Source organism: Lampris incognitus, chromosome 17 (genome assembly GCF_029633865.1).
Source record: "Lampris incognitus isolate fLamInc1 chromosome 17, fLamInc1.hap2, whole genome shotgun sequence".
NCBI classification, from domain to species: Eukaryota; Metazoa; Chordata; class Actinopteri; order Lampriformes; family Lampridae; genus Lampris; species Lampris incognitus.
Window position 1 is genome coordinate 24,534,122 of NC_079227.1, and position 19,847 is coordinate 24,553,968.

Genomic DNA, 19,847 nt, shown 5'->3' on the forward strand with positions numbered 1-19,847 from the left:
TAGTGGATTACAGCAGTAGGAGTGTATTAAAGCGGTACTAAACACTTAAATTAGTTTTTTTGAGTTATAAATTGAATGATATGACTGAACGGTCTGAATCACATCAATGTGGGTGTTAATAATGACATTTCTTACCAAATTTATAAAACACCGCATTTCATGGATTGAAAATGGCTCAACATGCCTTCTACTGTTTTAAACCAGCCCTGAACTTACAAGGCCAATGCTGATGTAGAGTTGACCGGTTGGGACTTATCCACATAAAGAATGTTAACGCTGTCTAATCAGAGGTGAGCAACCCACCTCAACCAGCCCCCGCCCTTGAGTGTGAGTCTGTGAAACCACGTTCATTTCCAAATATATGCTGCTCGAGACTCATTATTCACAGTTTACTAGCTAACCTTGCACCTTTATTACATTTTCTACCAACCTTTTGAATTTCTCTCAGTTTACAGTTAGTTATAGTTATATTATTTCATCATTTTCAATTTTGGTGCAATGCCTCGGTCTTGTGCTTTTGACGGCTGTAGAAGCACCACCGGACAACTGGGTTGGTTGGGCTGGGTTCACACCGCAGCTGGGGGAGCAGTTGCTCTGTCACCCGCCTTTCTCCGCTGCCAGAAAGCCATGGCCAGTTTCTTGGGGTCCCCTTCTGTCTGTGGCACATCTGCAGTGTAGTGGTCGAGGCGTCTTTGTGGGGTGATGTTTGATGCCGTGCAGGAAGGCTGGCCAGTGGAAGGGACTGGGTGCGGCAGTGAGCCGGCAAAGCACCAGGCCCTTCTTGCGGCTCTCCCCAGCTACTTGTGCCCATGCTCCTGCCTTACACATACATGCCCCCCTTCCCCCTCCTCAGCCCCTCCCTGCCCCCTCTCTCAGGCCCTCCCCCACTTTTTAGCATTTTCTAAGATTATGCAGTGGGGGAGTTAGCCTCAGACCGGGGGTAGAATTTACACTTCAAGAAGATAATTCAGTGGTAGCTAGGGGTGGGATGATATAGGATTTTATCACAGATTGCGATTAAAAACACTCACAAAAACTTGGTCATGGTGAATTTCGAAAAAGGTGTTGGCAAGTCAGATCCGTAACTTTGGGATAAGGATTGGCTCTAGACGGGAATCCCCATAGGAAGCAAGATGTGAGTGGCACTTAAGTGTTCTGTCATCCAGTCCACACTGACTCCATCCTCCGTAAACGCCTACCCAACCAGATGTTGACGACTGTTCTAGGATGTACAAACCACTAGCATTGAACCATCGTAGAAAATAGGTAAAGTTTTGTTTATTCTTGTTATGTACTACTACTACTACTACTACTACTTTCGGCTGCTCCTGTCAGGGGTTGCCACAGCAGATCATCCATTTCCATTTCTTCCTGTCCTCTGCATCTTCTTCTGTAACACCAGCCACCTGGATGTCCTCCCTCACTACATCCATAAACCTCCTCTTTGACCTTCCTCTTTTCCTCCTTCCTGGGTGCTCCATCTTCGGCATCCTTCTCCCAATATAACCAGCATCTCTCCTCCACACATGTCCCTCTCAATCTCACCTCTCTTGCTTTGTCTCCACACTGTCCAACCTGAGCGGTCCCTCTATTATACTAATTTCTAATCCTGTCCATCTTCGTCACTTCCAACGAAAATCTTAGCATCTTCAACTCTGCCATCTCCAGCTCCGCCCCCTGTCTTTTTGTCAGTGGCGCCATCTCCAAACCATACAACATAGCTGTTCTCACTACCATCTAGTAACCTTCCCTTTCATTCTTGCTGGTACCCTTCAGTCGAAAATCACTCCTGACACTCTTCTCCACTGACATCACCTTGCCTGCACCCTCTTCTTCATCTCTCTTCTGCACTCCCCATTACATTGAACCGTTGACCCCAAGTATTTAAACTCATCACCTCTACTCCATGCATCCTCACCATTCCACTGTACATCCTTTTGTTCATGCGTATGTATTCTGTCTTGCTTCTACTGACTTTCATTCCTCTTCTTTCCAGTGCATACCTCCACCTCTCCAGGTTCTCCTCAACCTGCTCCCTACTCTCACTACAGATCACAATGTCATCTGCAAATATCATACTCCACGGAGACTCCTGCCTGATTGCATCTGTCAACCTGTCCATCACCACTGCAAACAAGAAAGCCATCAGAGCCAATCCTTGGTGTAATCCCAGCCCCACCTTGAACCCATCTGTCACTCCTACTGCACACCTCACCACTGTCACACTGCCCTCATACATATCCTGCACCACTCCTACATACTTCTCTGCTACTCCCAACTTTCTCATAAAATACCACACGTCCTCTCTCAGCACTCTGTAATATGCTTTCTCTAAATCCACAAAGACACAATGTAACTCTTTCTGGCCTTCTCTACACTTCTCCATCAACATTCTCAAAGCAAACATCACATCTGTGGTGCTCTTTCATGGCATGAAACCATACTGCTGCTCACTAATCATCACCTCTCCTCTTAACCTAGCTTCCACTACTCTTTCCCATAGCTTCATGTGTGGCTTATGTAGTTTATACCTCTGTAGTTACTACAGCTCTGCAGATCACCCTTATTCTTGAAAATCGGTACCAGTATGCTTCTTCTCCACTCCTCAGGCATCCTCTTGCTTTCCAAGATTGTGTTAAACAATCTGGTTAAAAACTCCACTGCCATCTCTCCTAAACATCCCCATGCCTCCTAAACATCTCCATGCCTCTGTAGGTATGTCATCAAGACAACCGCCTTTCAACTCTTCATCTTCTTTATAGCTGCCCTCACTTCGTCCTTGCTAAGCCAATCGGTACAAGTCCTTTTCTCCTTCCTTAGTGTCTAACCTCTCATACAACTCACCATACGTCTTCTCCTTTGCCTTTACCACCTCTCTCTTCACTTATCTACTTTCTTCATCTCTATGACTATCCCACTTCTTCTTTGCCAACGACTCCCTCTGTATACTTTCCTGTACGTTGTCATTCCATCACCAAGTGTCCTTGTCTTCCTTCCTCTGTCCAGATGACACACCAAGTACCTTCCTAGCTGTCTCCCTCACTATTTCTGCAGTAGTTGCCCAGCCATCCAGCGACTCTTCACTACTACCCAGTGCCTGTCTTAACGCCTCCCTGAACTCCACACAACAGTCTTTCTTCTTTAACTTCCACCATTTGATCCTTGGCTCTGCCTTCACGCTCTTCTTGATCTCCAAAGTCATCCTACAGACCATCATCCAGTGCTGCCTATCTACGTTCTCCCCTGTCACCATCTTGGTGTCTCTAATCCCTTTCAGATTGCAGCTCCGGCATAAGATATAGTCCACCTTCCTCCAGTCTTCTACATCACCTTTTTTCCCCCTCCCTCTTCTTGAAATATGTATTTAGCACAGCCTTTTCCATCCTTTTCGCAAAATCCATCATCATCTGTCCTTCCATATCCGGATGGCTTGGTGGTCTCTTCCGCCACGCCACCCAGCAATTATTTTGGCCAGGATAATTGTGACATGAAATTTTCTTATTATCCCACTCCTAGTGGTAGTATGCGTGTATGTCTTACAAAGCACTGATACATGGAATGGCTGTTGCTACAAAAATGCCAGGGTAAAAAGTATCAAGTAAAGAATTTTTGATATAATAGAAATCATGGATCATAGTGTCATTATTGTAACTGTGAATTCAGTTGTACGACATCAGAAGGTTTTAGGAGAGTTTGCTAAATACATGGATTGTGCAAGTTCAAGTATTTATCGCTCGATATTCTGGTTGCAATGCTGTTAGCATGAATTGTGGCTGTTTTTTTTTTTGTGAGGACAGATCAAGATCAAGGTTACTGCGTGGAGTCAGTTTGTTCTTCTGCATATATGCGGGTTTCCTCCATGTGTCCTCTATAGCTTCACAGATTAGAGGAAATTGAGACTCTATAATGAGGTGGGCCTTGACTGGCAGGATATCCTCCTACCTCATTCCTTTTCCCTGTTGAGATGAAGACCGGCTTCTCCAAAACCCCTTTTAAGTCCCATGATAATTTTATCTTCTACCTTACGCAAATGGCCAAATGCAGGGTCTACCATGAACATGGGGGATAGTTGCTGAATTTTACAACTACCCTTTACTCTCTTATAAAAATCATCCCTTTCAGTGCATCAACCCCGTGAGTGACACGATTATTAAATCTCCTGTCGGACCCTCAGCTCTGGATTTTGTTCTATTTGCTTTCTCTTCTACTGATTCGAAAGTCAATAATTCTATGTGACAAATGTCCTCCTGGGACAGCGCCTCCTTCATCTGTCTTCTGAGCCCTGGCTTCAAGCAGGTGCCCCATTTTCTCCTCCATCTATCTCCTCTTTCTTTTCTCCTTGCAATTTCTCTCTTTGCAGTATGGTTGGACCGGTGTTTCTTCTGATGATATTTTGTAGCTGTTCTTGTTATGTGATATTTTTTTCATATATATATATATATGGTCTTGGTTCCATGGTGGTCACCAATGAAGTCCCGGTTCAGGTCATAATACAGGTTGCTGCACCTCCCTATCTTAGTTATAATGAAATTACAAACATCTGAACAATGGGCATATTCCTGCTTCTGTGTTTTTGGTCGGAAATTAGAGTGTGTACATATCATACACACACACACACACACTAACACACATACATTTATATATATATATATATATATACAATTAATATATATACTTGTGTTAGCATTCTTGCTGCAGTTGCACACTACTGCTGTATGAAAGCAGAAGAGATCTGAGTTTAACAGCTAGAGTCATGAACAAATCACATAAATCTGCAAACCGTCATATCAGCTTAATTTCAGGGACCACAGTGCTGTCTGATATGCTCTTTGGAATGCCTTAAAACCAGACAAAACCCGAATCTTCAGTGGCGTTCAGACAGAAAGCTGATAGGACAAGCACAAATTTGTATGAAATACGATGCCTTTGCAGTTTTTTTTAATGTTTTATTCATAGTTCAGTTGCAGTGAAGCTGAATTTTAAATATAATTTTGTCACGTTTCCATGTACAAAGGCTTATTTCTATGCTTTTTTTTTTAGTGGTACTGAAACGTGGATCTAGGCAAGCATGCACACATGTAGCACATGCACACACACACACACACACACACTCTCTTTCCGCATATTCTTTGCATCTCTCTTTCTCACCTCACCTCAGCTAGAAGACAAACTCTGAATGCTAATTGCCATCAAAGTATATTAAAAAGTGTGCATCTCCGTGTGTTTGCGTCAGTACCTGCATGTGTCTGTGTGTGTATGCGCAGAGGAGGCAGTTGGGAGACGATGATTTGCTAGCGAGTGACTGAGAGAGGGAGGGAAGGAGGGGAGGGAGGGAGGTACGCACGCATTGACGGCGTGAAGGAGGAGAGAGAGAGTGAGAGAGAGAGAGCACAGTCCCTGTCAGCGTCTTCTCTCGCTGTGATTCAGCCAGCTCTGCTCTCCTCTCCACCGCAGAAGAAGGGGGCAGGAAAGAGGGAATTTAAAAAAGAAAGGGCTGTGGATCGGCGAAGGGGGAGATCGGACGCAAGAGGCCTCATCAGCGGGAGGATTACATTTTATTTTTTTGTCCTTACACACCCGCACCCACGCTGTGTGCAGCAGCGGTATACTGAAACCTGTGGGAAGAGCGATAAAGCCAATAGACACCGACGTACCGAGGTCCTCAGAGAAGTGGATCACGGTCAGGAGGAAGGAGTAGCCGGGTGACAGCCGATGCAGCCACATGCACAGGAAAACTAAGGAAAAACTGATTTACTTTCCTCAATCCATTTTCCAGAGGGGGGGGACTAGATTCGTTCATTATCCCCTGTTGAGCGTGGGCTGAATTTTTTTTTTTTCTTCTGGTCGTCTGCGTGCTGATTTCTTCCCCTTTTATCTCTGCAGCACTCTTTTGTTCCCTTTCACTTTTCTGTCCCAAATATATTTTGTTTGTATCCCCGGGCTGGTGACGCAACCGAGAACGCTTTTTGGAATCCCTGTTCTGAAGTAGGAGGGCAGTCGTCCCTCACTTCATCCTTCTCCGGTGTGTGTGTGTGTGTGTGTGTGTGTGTGTGTGTGTGTGTGTGTGTGTGTGTGTGTGTGTGTGTTCATGTGGCTTTTTTTTTTTTTCTGCCCAACTGTACGTTTGCATCCCTGGAAGCAGAGGGAGCTCACGGTACACCCGTCTCTCTTTACCTCTTCGTTTCCACCCTTTGCACCTGTCTTGTTTCACGCTGGCTGTCCGTTCGCACTTCTCAAAGTGTTGCGTACCATCTGTGAGTGTGTCAACTGGTGTCTCTGTGTGCGTGTATATGTGCGTGTAGCCGTCCTTGTGTTGGTGGTGCAGCCCGTTTTTGTTTTTTTTCGTGAAAATGTGGCAGCTGGGAAAGTGCCACCTCTTGGGAACTTGGCAGAGGCCTCGGTAGAAAGGTAATGTTTATCCTCTTTGCTAACAGCTGTTTGGAGAAAGTACGGGGTTTTTTGTTCCTCCGTTGGCCTCCCCTGTCCTCTCATGCATTCTCCCGCTTAAATTGGATGGAAAGGCATATGACCTGAGAGAACACACCTAAAGAAAAGCCCTGGATTTGTCCCAAGATAAATAATAAATACGTTTGCTGCGCTGTCGTCTCCAATAGGCTCACCTGTGAAAGAAAGCGTCTCTCTCCCACAGGAGAGAGTCCAGTCTGAATTTCCGCTGGGACACTGACTTCTGGTAAAGCGGTCGTTGTCATTTTCGTGCATGTATAATACATGGCCGTCGGATCAATTATTCACAGTCGAGTGGGCATTCTGGTGTTGCCTGGTGGGCGTCGATCATGACATTCAGGGCACAGGCTTTTGGGATTTGACGCCATCCTACAGCATACGCCACCGACTGACCGACTGGCAGTAGCCCTACGATGTGCTCCCTCCGTGAGGCCTCCCTGTCCAGCAGCTGCTTTCTGTGATAACTGAAGTCTATTTCTGCCGTCTGCCATCTGCTTTGGCACAGAAGCCTCTCATGTTGTAGCCCGAGACCAGTCAGGGCCAAGCCGACTCTTATTGGACGTCATACAGATTAGAACCGCATCTCGCATTCTCTCCCTCTCATTGGATTAAAGACTTCATCACTGATTATACATCACCATATAACTTTGGCAGGAAGTAAGAAGTACAGAGACAAGATATTTGGTGGATGGGAAGTTGTGTCGCAGATTCGCTCAAGCGGAGGAGAACCTATTTTTGAGTTGACGGCATCCCATCCTCTCTGGCCATGATCGGTGTAAACAGCTTGCACTCAGCGGGGCGCTTGCGCTCACGCTCACTCTGTTCTGTCCGCTATGGACGGGACTTTCGGATGATGGACCCATTTCGATATCCCAGAACCCCCCGCTCCCGTTCACTGAAACCACTGGTGTTCCCAGACCTGCTCGGGAAGGCACAAGATGGACAGAACCATCCACAGGCCCGAAAGAGGAAGAAGGTACAGTATGCTGAACACTGTTTAGTGTATGGAGTTCAAATAGCACGGGTTGGTTTATTTCAAAAATAGAGAATCCACATGCGTTGAACATTTTAAATCAAATAATTTTCAGTCAACTGTTTTATCACTAAAAATTACTGCAGCTTGATTGTGCAAACTGCCAATTAAATCACATCTCGGGAAACCCAGAACCGAACCTGTTTTTAAACTCGGAGTCAATGTCAATATGTTGCCTGTCAGGGGGATTGTACTGTGCCATATCCAATATCCCATTGTCAAATGGCATCTTGTCATTCAGAGATAATTAAAAGCTAAATTTGTTAAATGGCAAATCTTTTTGTATTATGGGTGCAAAAACAGTGTAACAGCTTCTCTCCATCTGTAGATGAAATAAATGAACAGCATAGCAATATTTCATGCACTAGTACTTACTGCATGATGTTATACTGCAGGCTGTGCTATTAAATAAAAGCTTGTCAAAGTCTTGGCTGTTATATGGCTGGATTTACAAGCACCTTGTCTAAAGAGGCTTGTCTGTGTTTGTACATGGAGACACTTGTGATTTACCATAATGGGGTGGAGTTGATGAAGCAGATTGTCTCATTGCAAAGCCTGATGGGCCATACTCTACAGTTCACTGTGTAAGTCAGTCACTCAAGGCTAATGGCCCCCGTCGGCTGGCGCTGTGTGACGTTGATGAAGCGAGTAGGTGAGGGTGACGAACATCCATCCTCAATGAGCTCTGAGGCTGAATGGGATTGATTGATGCCCTGACTGATGCAACCAACCCCACCCTCCTTACCGCTGTCTACCTTCTTTGAACCCTCCTCCACCCCAGCCTCTGTCTCCTAAACCCAGAAGAGTTTCCTTTATTTCCCAGTTGAAGTGGACAGGTGCTTAATTTGTTTGGTTTGGTTTTAAAAGTGTACATTTTCTCCCAAAGGTAAATATTCCTTTGGTAGATTAGCTCTTTGGGCTGTGGTGCATCCTCTTTGCATGCATGTCTTATAATCAATGAACCGCACATCTTCAAATGCACAAATGTTGACATTTGTAAAGCCCACTTTTAGCAGGTTTCCTATGCAAAAATATTTCCTTGCTGAAAATTTGTGTTACTTATCATCAAATATGTTGCATGGAAATTGCTTACCATAGAGCATAAAACCAACTCGTCTTTCATCGTGGTTGTATGCGGTTAAAGGGTAAGTTTGGGCACGTAGAGTGACTTGGCAATGTGATGTTTTGCCTGGTCTTGTGGCCATTTCAGAAAGATTTCTTTTTATTTATTTCCACAGAATGAGCCTCAGCCATCAGAATAGGCGGCTGCTCTCCCAGCAGCAGCAGCAGATCAATACACTTGTACAGCTGACAAATTCACTCTGAACATTTTATGTCAACCGGATCCATGCTACAAACGAGGGGCTCGGCAAAAGCGCCAGCCACATTGAAATGGGCCAATTCTGGCTTTTCCCGAAAAGACCAACACTATCTGTACCTCTTCAGGTTATAAATATTTATGTAAGATGGGAACACAGCTGGGGTTTTCAGATTTTACAGCATATATGAAAAGTAACCTTTGGAGACCAAACCTCAAAAATTGTAGAGGTCTAGGCTCGCTGGTCATGAATATTCATGATGCCCTGGCAACCACGTATTTTTGATCGGGCCCAGTTTCAAAGAGAATTGGGAGGAAATTAAGCTGACTAGACACACTGCATTAAACCCATTCCAATGACTTCTTGGATAGGCTCCAGCATCCCTGCGACCCTGAGAGCAGGATAAGCGGTTTGGATAATGGATGGATATATATACATGTTTTTTTCCCCTTTTTTTTTTTCCCCAATTGTATCCAGCCAATTACCCCCTCTTCTAAGTCGTCCCAATCTCTGCTCCACCCCCTCTGCCGATCCGGGGAGGGCTGCAGACTACCACATGCCTCCTCTGATATAGTCCATGGGCCAGAGCCCAAAATTTCCTATTTCGGTACACTCAAGGTGGCAAAACTTACTTATAATTTTTGAAAGGATCCATGTCTGTAGATGATATTTTGGTATGATAACCATTCCTGAGTGGCAGCTGTATCACAGTTATCAGCTCATGAAGTTAACCACCCCCTAAAGTAAATTGCATTTTAGACGCTGGTGCATATCCTGGTTTAGCCTCATGGTCAGGACATTTTTCAATGTTCTATAATATTGTCTTTGGTATCATTTTAAAGGGGACCTTCTTAGCTTTCATTCAAGCCCTGTTGTGGATATTTCTCACAAATATAGAGGTCACTTGAGCTCTTCAACCCGTCAATAACACACATCTTTCTGCAATGTTCGCCTAAACTATATACTTTCTTTTAGGCCTGTGGCATCTAGGAATATCAGGGACACAAAACACAAAAACTGGAATACTCACAGAACTGTAAAGATTCAGGAAATGTATAATATACCCATACTATTTCATTGTGTGAGGTGATTGTGAACCTTAAATTAGAAGGGCATTATTACTAAGAAACTAACTAGACCAAAGCCAGTTAGTCCATGGGTCAGACCAGATATCGATATCGCCCAAGGTGACACAACTTCACTGGTGCCATTTTATTTGGTACACCAACAGAAGTAAAATAATACATGATAACCTTTCCAAATGAGCAGCTATTTCATTTTTCTTTCAGGAAACCTGTTTCTGTGCCTCTCACAATTGTGTATTTGCCCAGATTTTTACAAATATAGCATTTCAACACCCCTGGTACTGATTAGCCTAGCTTAAACTCTGGGACAGTTCTTAGTTGGCCAACAACCAAGGATAACCAGTACTGTGTACTTCCATTCATTGTGCTAAGCTAGGCTAACGTGCAGCCAGATAGCTTTCTACTAAACACATATAGAGGAAACTGGTATCTATCTTCTTGTCTCACTCTGGAGAAGATTGTAAGCTAATTTCCCATAATGTTAGCATGTTCTTTTAATGTATATGTTAATATGATTAGTTAAAGTGGCTACGAGGAACTTTCATCTTGTGTTGATTTTAGCGGCCTCATGTGGACAAAATACAGCTGTTGCATAGCAACTAGGTAATGTATCTATTTGTGGCTATGTAAGATAAATAATGGTAATATGACGCTGGTGAAGCAAAGTAAACTTTGTTTTAGTAGTGTTCATACACCTAAGTTACATTTATTTGTTTGTATGTGGCAGGTGAAAACTGACTGAATATGGCCACTGGTGAACAAGCAAGTTTTTACCCAATACCAAAGCGCCCACGGGTGGAGTGCATTATCCACTGTTCTGATGATACAGATAAGCTGGTTTCACTACAAAGTGTCGACTCATGGAGAACTCTGCTCAGGGCAGCTCAGATACGAAATCATGCACCAGTTTTGAAACTGGCAAAAGACATTCCTGAGGGACAGATTCCAGCAATCTACTACCACAGAAAGTGTCGCAGTATCTTCACTATGAAGCAAATTCTTGATGGCCTCCTTGCAAAAGAAAAGAAAAGTTGTGTCTCTGCTGAAGAGAAACAATCTAAGAGAGTAGTTCGACATGCTCCAAGTACATCTAGGACTTATGATGCAGAGTGCATATTTTGTCAGAAAAACAGCAAATATTCCAAGAGACAGAATACGTGAGAAGTACTGGTGCAGTGTCGAGAACTGCGAGCTGATGCAAAGATCAGGAGTGCAGCCACAAAGAAAAGGGACAGCAGAATCCTTGCCATTGTGAGTAGAGACCTTGTAGCAGCTGAAGGGCACTACCACAGGTCATGCTATAGACTTTACACCAAAGAAGAGGTTTCCAAAGGAGAGGTTGCCAGCAATGAAGATGATGATGCTGCAGCCCAGTATGAAGCTGCTGTGAATAAGGCATACAATGAGCTGTTCCTCTTCATCAGGATGGAGCTTTTTGGCAATCCTCAAGTGATGACAATGACTGATCTCTCTTCTAGACTGGTAGCTTCAATGAACTCCCAAGGCATTGCCCAAGTCAAGGAATCAACCAAGAAGCACATAAGGCGAAACCTGGAGAGTGAGTTTGCTGGAGCCTTGCAGATATTCCCTGATGAGAAAGGAAAATTCCTCCTCTATCCCGATAACTTGTCCATGAGGGAACTTGCCAAAGAAAATCAGTCTCTCAAAAGGGAGCTGCAGACCCTGAAAAGTGTCAGTGCACAAGATGTTATAGCCAAAGCAGCCATCAAATTGAGAGCAGACATTAAAAGTCAAGATGTTCCTCAAACCTGGCCGCCTGAAGTCAAACCAGAAGCAGAATGTCCTACCATTCCAGAGTCGCTCATTATCTTCCTGTACTCTCTACTCACAGGCTCAAATGATCCTGATCATGCATCCCAGAGAGTGCAGTGCCTTCTGCAGTCATTTGGCCATGACATAGTATATGCAGTGGCATGTGGAAATACCAAGCCTTCCAAGCACATTGTTCTGCCATTCAGTGTCAAATCGTTGACAGGAAATGTAGAGTTGATAAACATCCTCAACCGACTTGGTCACAGTGTGTCCTATTCACAGATGGAAGAGATCAACACTGCCCTGTGTCTCCAGAAACTCTCATCATCAGGGAGTGGCATTGCCCTTCCAGCTAACATCCATCCTGGCATATTCACAACTTTAGCCTGGGACAATATCGACCATCTTGAAGAAACTGTCAGTGGTGAGGGAACATCTCACAGAGTCAATGGGATTGCTGTGCAAGCAAAGCCAGTCAACCCACTTCCTGTCCAACCCATGCCCACTGTTCCCAAAACAAAGAAGAGAAGCATTGATGGACCCCCACCAATGTTACCAACTTACAATGCTGGACAACGGGTAGGGCCACCACAAAGCAAAAAGTCAGATGCCGATACTGCAGCCAATACTAAGCTTGCCAGAGAGAAAAACCTTCTTTGGGTCCTAGCACGCATGTCACAACAAGAAGAACAGTCAGTCAGCAGCTGGACAGGCTTCAACATCCTGACTCGAGGAGAGATGACGGTCCTCCCCGACAATATAGGCTATCTGCCTACCATCAATGCTCCAGCAACACAAATGTCTACTGTCAACGAGGTGCTTAACCAGTCACTGAGCATCATGCAGTGCTTAGGCCTGAGGAAGATTGTCTGTGTCTTTGACCAAGCCCTGTACGCGAAGGCTGTCGAGATCACATGGAAACACCATGACAAGTTCCATGATATCATCGTTAGGCTTGGGGTATTCCACACCATCTGCACACTGCTGGCAATAATAGGAAAGCGTTTCCAAGATGCTGGACTCAAAGACCTCTGCATTGAGTCTGGCATGATTGCAGAAGGCTCAATTGCTGGTGTTATGGATGGCCGCAAGTACAACAGGGCAGTGCGACTACACAAGCTCCTGTATGAGGCTCTCATGCGACTGACCTTGAATGGTTTCCTGTCCTGGTTGGAAGAAACTCACAGGAATGACATGGTTCACCTGAATGAGACACCGAAGACCATTGACAGCCTTGGGAAAGAAGTCTCACAACATGCTTTGAAGGAGGTCCTCGAGAACAGCTCTTGTACACGCATCATGGATCTATTTGAAGTCTACCGTGAGTTCCTTAGAGGTGGAAACGGCAGCCTCTCGAACTTCTGGATGTCCTATTTGGACATGGTTGAAATCTTGTTGGGGCTCATCCGAGCATCCAGAGAGGGAGACTGGATGCTACACTTGGCTAGCATTCGAGCAATGATCCCATGGTGCTTTGCTTATGACAGGATGAATTATGCACGCTACCTCCCCTACTACTACGCCCAGATGTCTGAGCTGCCCATCACACACCCAGATGTGTACACAGAATTCATGGAAGGAGGCTTCTCAGTCCAACTGGGCTCCACCAATCCCTTTGGCCGAATCCCTGTTGACCAAGCTATAGAAGAAACGGTGAACAAAGACACCCAAACAGCTGGAGGGACAAAGGGATTCAGCTTGAAGCCAGGAGCTGTGACCAAATATTATCTCACAGCTGAGTATAGAAGCATGTACCTCAGACAGCTGAGAGACCTGACAGGTCAAGGCAGGTGCAAATGGTCTCATCCAGATCTACAGAGTCCAAGGATCAAGAGAGATGAAGCAGATGTCCAGTCTCTCATGGACCTTATGGAGAATAACTGGCTCAATCCTATGTCCCCTGATGAGATTGATTTGGTTAGCCTCTCCACTGGCAACACGGCTCCACCTGATGTGACCATAGATCTCTTGAGAGCTCTTGAGAAAGGAGAAGAGGCCTACCAAGCATTCCAGCAAACAAGCTTAGATGCAGACCCACCACCTGTGAAATTCCACGACAAGATGACCAAGCAAAGTCTGAAAACATTCTCCAATGTCAGCACAAAACAAGCTCATGGAAAGAAAGCACAGGATGTGGTTCTGAAGGCAGATAGAAACCTTTTCAGTCACATGATCCTGGTGGCTGAAAGCAGGAAGGTGAATCTGAAGGATGTCCTTGCCTACCCATTGGGCCCACTACCATGGGCACTGGCAAATGCTGATGGGTCCTTACGAAAAACAAACAAGGCAGCACTTGCCAGAGAGCTTGAAAAGAATATCTCCTGCAGAAGACATCCCAATCCCATCTACTTCCATCATTGATGGGATGAGCCTGGTCCAAAAAATGAATGGCAACAACAAAACCTTTGCACAGGTGGCAGAGTCAGCCTTGACCCAGGTCCTCCATGAGGGAGCACAGAGTGGGAGGATTGATGTTGTTTTTGATGTCTATCAGCAGACTTCGATCAAAGATGCTGAACGACTGAACCGGGGTGGAGACATCACTCTCCAGTACAAGAATCTTGCAGGGGGACACCACGTCCAGCAGCGGAGAAAATTTCTGTGCAGTTCCTCCAACAAGACCAGTCTCATCAAGTTTCTGGTGGAAGAGTGGAAACTCCCACGATACAGAGCTATGCTGCATGGCAAGGTGTTGTACATGACCTGTGAGGAAACCTGCTACAAGTTGACAGAAGATGGGTGTGAGGAAGCAGCAGAACTGCACTCCACACATGAAGAAGCTGACACCCGTCTGCTCCTGCATGCATTGCATGCAGCAAATGCGGGCTCAAAGTCAGTTATCATCACAGCTGAGGACACTGATGTCATGGTGCTTTGTCTTGGCTTCCAGAAGGACATCACCTGTCCCATCTACCAGAAGTGTGGGACTCAGAACCGCACACGGTTTGTCGACATCACCAAACTGGCAAGTTCACTTGGAGACAGCATCTGTGACAGCCTAATTGGCTTACATGCCTTCACAGGCTGCGACACTGTCAGTGCATTCGCTGGTCGAGGGAAGCTGACTGCCCTGAAGATAGTGAGAAAGCACACTTCCTGCCAAGAGACTTTTAGTCAACTGGGACAGATATGGAATGTGAGTGATGAGCTGTTCCAGAAAATTGAGCAGTTCACCTGTCGCATGTATGTTGCTAATAGCAGCACTGCTGAGGTGAACAAACTGCGTTACCAGCTCTTCTGTACCAAAAGGGGAGAGGTTGAGTCCAGCCAGCTGCCACCATGTAGAGACTGTCTCTTTATGCATGTTCAACGAGCCAACTATCAGGCAGCAATATGGAAGTGCTGTCTGCAGGCTAACCCTGTGGTGCCAAGCCCTACTGAGTATGGATGGACAGACGATGAAGGCAAGCTGGCCATTTACTGGATGCGCTCCCCACCTGCACCAGATGTGGTCTTGGAAATGCTAACATGCAAGTGTGTGCATTCATGCAAAATGCCAAGCTGCATGTGCCTGTCAAATGGACTTCCATGCACAGACATGTGCAGGTTACAGACCTGCAGTAACCAAAAACAGCAGGATGGTCCAGAACTGGACTTTGAACTTGGGGAGTCAGATGATGAGAGAAACGAGCAGTTTGATGAATGACAGTGTGATGATTCTGATGGTATTACTGTGGTAGTAGTCTATTGATGCACAGGATGTTGATTCTGGACTTGGTTACCCAGAGCTTGATAACAATAATGTAACCATATTCACATATACCCATTACCTTACCCATTACCATTACATACACTACCGTTCAAAAGTTTGGGATCACCCAAACAATTTCGTGTTTTCCATGAAAAGTCACACTTATTCACCACCATATGTTGTGAAATGAATAGAAAATAGAGTCAAGACATTGACAAGGTTAGAAATATTGATTTGTATTTGAAATAAGATTTTTTTACATCAAACTTTGCTTTCGTCAAAGAATCCTCCATTTGCAGCAATTACAGCATTGCAGACCTTTGGCATTCTAGCTGTTAATTTGTTGAGGTAATCTGGAGAAATTGCACCCCACGCTTCCAGAAGCAGCTCCCACAAGTTGGATTGGTTGGATGGGCACTTCTTTGAGCAGATTGAGTTTCTGGAGCATCACATTTGTGGGGTCAATTAAACGCTCAAAATGGCCAGAAAAAGAGAACTTTCATCTGAAACTCGACAGTCTATTCTTGTTCTTAGAAATGAAGGCTATTCCATGCGAGAAATTGCTAAGAAATTGAAGATTTCCTACACCGGTGTGTACTACTCCCTTCAGAGGACAGCACAAACAGGCTCTAACAGGTACTATTTAATGAAGATGCCAGTTGGGGACCTGTGAGGCGTCTGTTTCTCAAACTAGAGACTCTAATGTACTTATCTTCTTGCTCAGTTGTGCAACGCGGCCTCCCACTTCTTTTTCTACTCTGGTTAGAGCCTGTTTGTGCTGTCCTCTGAAGGGAGTAGTACACATCGGTGTAGGAAATCTTCAATTTCTTAGCAATTTCTCGCATGGAATAGCCTTCATTTCTAAGAACAAGAATAGACTGTCGAGTTTCAGATGAAAGTTCTCTTTTTCTGGCCATTTTGAGCGTTTAACTGACCCCACAAATGTGATGCTCCAGAAACTCAATCTGCTCAAAGAAGTGCCCATCCAACCAATCCAACTTGTGGGAGCTGCTTCTGGAAGCGTGGGGTGCAATTTCTCCAGATTACCTCAACAAATTAACAGCTAGAATGCCAAAGGTCTGCAATGCTGTAATTGCTGCAAATGGAGGATTCTTTGACGAAAGCAAAGTTTGATGTAAAAAAAATCTTATTTCAAATACAAATATTATTTCTAACCTTGTCAATGTCTTGACTCTATTTTCTATTCATTTCACAACATATGGTGGTGAATAAGTGTGACTTTTCATGGAAAACACAAAATTGTTTGGGTGATCCCAAACTTTTGAACGGTAGTGTATACCCACTAATGATATGGGATTACATGTATCATTGACTAAGTATATGTAAATGTCAATGTTGTTTAAAATATTAAAATAGTTCATTACCTCACTATGGTATTCCTTTTTATCATGTATTTTGATTGTGTATTTAAACAAATGTATAGAGACCAGTTTGTGACCTAACTGGCTTTGGTCTAGTTCTCATTTAAGGCTCACAATCACCTCACACAATGAAATAGTATGGGTATATTATACATTTCCTGAATCTTTACAGTCCTGTGAGTATTCCAGTTTTTGTGTTTTGTGTCCCTGATATTCCTAGATGCCACAGGCCTAAAAGAAAGTATATAGTTTAGGCGAACATTGCAGAAAGATGTGTGTTATTGACGGGTTGAAGAGCTCAAGTGACCTCTATATTTGTGAGAAATATCCACAACAGGGCTTGAATGAAAGCTAAGAAGGTCCCCTTTAAAATGATACCAAAGACAATATTATAGAACATTGAAAAATGTCCTGACCATGAGGCTAAACCAGGATATGCACCAGCGTCTAAAATGCAATTTAGTTTAGCGGGTGGTTAACTTCATGAGCTGATAACTGTGATACAGCTGCCACTCAGGAATGGTTATCATACCAAAATATCATCTACAGACATGGATCCTTTCAAAAATTATAAGTAAGTTTTGCCACCTTGAGTGTACTGAAATATCGTCTGGCCCATGGACTAATACAGGTGGAGTCGCCAGCCGCTTCTTTTCACCTGACAGTGAGGAGTTTCGCAAGGGAGACTTGGCGCGTAGGAGGATCACGCTATTCCCCCCAGCCCCCCCCCCCCGAACAAGTACCCCAACCGACCAGAAGAGGCGCTAGCGCAGCGACCATGACACACCCACATCCGGCTTCCCACCTGCAGACGTGGCCAATTGTGTCTGTAGGGATGCCCGACGAAGCCGGAGGTAACACGGGGATTCAAACCGCCGATCCCCGTGTTGGTAGGCAACAGAATAGACCACCACGCTACCCAGACGGCCCATCAAACCCATTATAAATCCAATTTTGTTTGACTAAAAACCACAACGCACTAATGTGATATTCTGAACCGGTCAGAACATGAAAACTGCAGAATTCCAAGTGAAAACCGTCCACCAGAGGAAGTGTGAAAAGGAAGAGATCGACCCTCGTAATGAACGAGAACCCTCTCCCCAGATGGCTATGGTGGCCACTGTGAGAAATGGAGGGAGCGTGGAGTATCGGTCAACAAGGAGACTCCAGCCATCCTAATGCTGGATGAAGTGGTGATGAACTGCTCACGGCTATCATTTCAATCACTTTAGCTGTCACAGTTGTCTGTCTGCTGCTTTCTCCTGCTTTGATCTGCACCCGAACGCCACAGCGTGATGGCTTAATGTTCATATGCCCTCTCCTTTTCACCTCCGTGGCAGACCCGCTGCTAAGCAGAGTCTCTGTATCACATTCGGTTGGCGTATCCCATTTGTCAGTCAGTGGCGGGATTTGAATGAGAAGAAGTGTCTCGGCTGTCCAAAAGATTTTGCGGCAGTGAAAAGGCCAAACATGCTGTGTGCCCTAAAGCCTCCTGTACTTCTTAATGAGGCACAGATGGGAGGAGGTGCTGGGGCTGCCCCGACTCCCTCAGCCCATCCCCGATAAACGAATTCATACTATTCAAGGGAAAAGATATAAATGTACTCATGAGGGTGTTCATTTAGGCTTCATTTTGTCGAGGAAAATTATGAAAGCTGATGGTTTTCTTCTCAAAACTTTGAAAATCATCAAAACATTATTATGGAAAATACATCAAAACCAGACAGAATCCAGTTTAAAAAGTGGAAAGGAAATCATAATTGAGAATCGCACACATAGACAGCATAAAACCCTAATTACAATCATTACGCTAAATGACTATTTCACACTATTGGCAGATTTTCTCAGATTGCAGGTTCAACAGTGAGTGAACTCGTTCTTTCTGAGGTATGTAAATATGTATAGGCTATCCAGTACTTCTTCTGGGGTACAGCTAACTCTACCAGTACAACCAGTCTTTCTTCAAACCAGTTTTACAAAATTACCTTTTTTGGGGGGGGATTTCCCCCCCCTTTTCTCCCCAATTGTACCTGGCCAATCACCCCACTCTCCGAGCCTTCCCAGCCACTGCTCCACATGCATCCTGTTATACATGTGGAGTCGCCAGCTGCTTCTTTTCACCTGACAGGGAGGAGTTTCACCAGGGGGACCATGCTATTCCCCCCAGTTTCCCCTCCCCCCTGAACAGGCGCCCCTGACTGACCAGAGGAGGCACTAGTACAGCGAACAGGACACATAACCACATCCAGCTTCCCACCCACAGACACGGCTAATTGTGTCTGTGGGGACGCCCGACCAAGCTTAAGGTAACACGGGGATTCGAACCAGTGATCCCCGTGTCGGTAGGCAACGGAATAGGCTGCTACGCTACCCGGATGCCCCAAAATGGCCTTGTTTTACCATTTCTCAGTCTGTAGACAAGCAGAGACAGAAGTATATAGAAAGCCAATATGGCTGACATTATGGCAGACTAAGAACAACGTTGTTTTACTTGGTTCACACCTGACTAATCTCCCTTTGCGTGTAATTTTCCATATGTGTGTAGCTGCGCTATAACTTACTTTGCTCCATGAGCATCAATGAATTAGTGATACACTAAATTATTCATTGGTTGATTGATTTGTTCATCTGTGCATCGACTGGCTGTTTGGTCATTGGTCATGGCTATGTAACTGATGAACTGGTGTCTGAACGGCTGATGAATGGATTGATCGACCGAGAGAATTAGTTAAGCTCAAGCAGAGGGTTGACGGAGGCTGGCTGCTCTCCCCTGTCGAGGACAAGTGATTGCATCAAACCAGCTTGCTGGGTATATAGATTGTATAGACAAACACAGTTCCCCTGCTCATGTCCGCCCATTAAATTTGAACAAATCACCCGCCGAGTGCAGGAGAAAGCATATGCTATTTGTCAGGATGATCTAAAGGTGTGCTATTCTGGTTTCCTCCTACAGGCCCTATACAACTCGATCAAGAATCAGAAGCTTCAATGGACACTGTAAGTAATTCACCTCTTTTTCTCCCTCTCTCTCTCTGTACTTGTCCTCCCTGATCCACCAAGGTTGTTTTGTTTTGTTTTCTTATTTCTAGGTGTCCAACT

The 19,847-nt window shown here is 44.8% G+C and overlaps 1 pseudogene; it reads left to right on the plus strand.

Moving 5' to 3' along the window:
- Window positions 1-19,847, plus strand: part of LOC130127261 (PH and SEC7 domain-containing protein 1-like) — a 53,868-nt pseudogene that overhangs the window by 21,182 nt on the left and 12,839 nt on the right.